Below are 3,370 nucleotides of genomic sequence, written 5' to 3'. Positions count from 1 at the left end.
ATATTGCAGACCCGGTGGCGCGTTCCCCAGCTTTACTGCGACAATTACCGCCTATATTATCGCACAAATAAACGCCCAGATTACCGCACCCGGAAAAGAATCCAAGTGACCCATTCCTCTCCCACTTTTCCCTTTCTATAAATCCTATTCTATTTTGTTACTTTTCAGAAATTGGTACCCCCTTTTTGCATGGAGTGTAAGAAATCCCATTCTCATTGGGATTTTTAGTACCTCTCTTCTCTTTGCTTGCCTCATCTATTGGTATGATTCTCCTACTCTACTCATTTGTACTCCATGAGATTCTATATCAATAAATATTTTGTTTCCACTTCAAAATCTTATGTCAACTATGCATTCATATGAAAATGGCAAGCGAACGATGATCAAAATTGTATTGTCACCCCCTTTTTGCACGGAGTGTAAGAAATTCCATTCTCATTGGGATTTTTAGTACCTCTCTTCTCTTTGCTTGCCTCATCTATTGGTATGATTCTCCTACTCTACTCATTTGTACTCCATGAGATTCTATAAACAAAAATATTTTGTTTCCACCTCAAAATCTTATGTCAACTATGCATTCATATGGAAATGGCAAGCGAACGATGATCAAAATTGTATTGTCTTGCATTCATAAACAAATAGCCCTTTTGTACAACATAAGTAGAGAAAGAAGTCAAAATCCAAAAGATATTTATTAATTTTCATCCTCCAAGAGATCTCTACAAGTGCTTACATCCATGTCCAACCCTATGGTAGCTAAATCAACAAATAAATCTATTGATTCATCCTCTGTAGCCTCTCCTATTGAATCATCATCATCCTCTCCATCCTCGTCCTCCTCCTCACTATGGTTGGTTATTGGGAATGGTTGGTTCTCCTTGACCTCAATTGCATCATCGTCATTGGCGTTTTCTTGAGATGGTATGGTGGGATCTGCCAAAGTCTCTATGTTCTTATCTGCAAAGATAGATCTGCTCCGTGGTGTGACTGGAATAACATACCATAGTCGTCTTCGATACATACAAGGCACATAAAACACCTGTAGGTTATAGAGCAAACACCAACATGAATGTAGTTTTGTATGTATCATATAATGTTTTAGTGAGTTGCACATGGACTTTACCTACTCACAACTACTAGGTTGCACCAAGTTTTCGGTCTTCCCGCGATGAAATTGCTCGGAGTCTACCATATAGAGTCCATTCTCATGTCTCTTAACCTCACCCGCAAACCATCGGCAGTCAAAGAGATATTTGTGAAATGTTCTGAAGTCCACTTTGATTATCCTCTCTATTGTTCCACATTCCCTCACCTCTTGTGTTGTCATGTCAAAGTTGCCCATAACTCCACTATCATGAGTGGTTCGACGCTCATCTATCTTGCGGGTTCAAAAATGATGTCCTTCGGATTACATAGAGTTGAATGTGAAGGCCTGCAAAAACCAATCAAGATAGATGAGAGAGAGAGAGAGAGAGAGAGAGAGAGAGAGAGAGAGAGAGAGAGAGAGAGAGAGAGAGGTGACACACATACACACACCCACACTCGCACACACACACTAAACACATTGAGTATATTACCCTTGGTAGACATCCTCGTGCGTACTCCCATCCTTTAGGGCTTATTTGTTCTCCTTGTGCCTTGGCCTTGGTCATGGCATTGTGTATCCACCCAACTGGAATTAGATCAGGGTATATGGAAAGCTCTTTAAGAAACGGAGGTGCTCGCCTACCGCCATGCTTCCCTCTCCCTTTCTCTCGTTGTACACACCTCCACATACATATCCACCCATTTGCCCATGATGGGAGCATTGAGTAGACAATGGTTGTTGACTATGGCTTGAAATTCCCTATCCATTATCAAGAGAGAACCTTTCCCACTTGGAATGTTTGCATGTTTTTTTGGATCCTCTTCCTCCTTCTTTAAACGAGGCAATGATGGGTCTATTGTGAAAAGATATTGAGAGACATACACAAAACCTTCTTGGTTGACTCCCATGGTGGAATGTTGTAGTTCACAACATGGCCAAGTACTCCATGAGGTAGACCGATGCCCAAATGGGTTTACCCCATCACTAGCCAAACCAAGCCTCAAGTGACGAGGCTCTTCTCTAAACTCCGGCCATGTCTGCTCAATGTGTTTCCATGCCGGCAAGTCAGCCGGCACTCTCATAACCCCATCAGTGGAGCGATTTGTCATATGCCATGTAAGAAGCTCACTTGTTCCTTTGGTGCTGAACCTGTGCTTGATGCGGGGAATGAGGGGGAAATGACGAAGAACCTTGCGAGGTATTGTTGTTCCTTGCATTCCCTCTTTGTACCTTGATTCTCCACACTCGGGGCAAGCATCAAGGCCTGCATGTTGTTTGCGGAATAGCACGCAATCATTGACACATGCATGTATGCGATCATAGTCCATCCCAAGACCTGTCACCACCTATCGTGCCTTCCTTCGATTTTCTGGAAGATGATTGCCTTTAGGCATCATCTTGCCTAATAGCCTATGACATAATTAAAGAACACTCGTTATTGCATATAACCACGAAAAAAACTCACAACTAACACTTATTACACTTAAACGTACCTCAATAGTGCATCGACCCCTGCATTGCTCCATCCAAACATTGCTTGAATATTCAAGATCTCAAGAGACGCTCGTAATATGGAGTAGGAGCATCCCTCGTAAAGAGCGGTGTGTGCTGCCTCTAGCAATGAATCTTTGGTTTTTTGGGCAGCTTCTTCACATGCACACTCAGGCTCACACTCATTCGCCGCCTCACATGCAAGAAGATCCTCAACCATATTGTGCAAATGATCTTCCTCCACCTCCATGTGGGGCGGGGTGGTGGGGAGATCCCCATATGTGGTGGATGTAGGATGCGCATGCGCTCGTGTGGACCCACCCACATTGGACGGCAGGTGTGACCCCCCTCCCATGACTGCTTCCTGGCGCAATCGCTCTTCCGTCCTTCTCCCGCCTCCGCCCCCGATCACACTCCAATGGGGAGCGACATCAATGGATGCCAAAACCCTCGGATCGCTAGTTTCCATTCGAGCGCGTTTTCTCGGATCGTCCCATAGCCCATAATCATCCACGTGAGCCAACCATATACGTCAAAGCCGTACAATTGCACGCTTACATTGCGTACATGGACATGGTAATCGCTCCACCAACCATCAAGAGTTCCGCGCCAACCGGCGGACCCACGTCATCCCAATCGTCCTGCACACACGACCACACACTAAATAAGAATATGAAAAATCAAGAATGTTTGTACTGACATGACTAACACTCATTAAAGATAGAGGGTAGTGGGTACAACAGGTCATGCAGTCAGTCGGCGTAACCTTAATGTCCTGTCATAGATTTTCGC

This window comes from Adiantum capillus-veneris, chromosome 10 (assembly GCF_014529385.1).
Source record: "Adiantum capillus-veneris isolate H3 chromosome 10, ASM1452938v2, whole genome shotgun sequence".
NCBI lineage: Eukaryota > Viridiplantae > Streptophyta > Polypodiopsida > Polypodiales > Pteridaceae > Adiantum > Adiantum capillus-veneris.
This window is presented reverse-complemented; position numbering follows the sequence as displayed.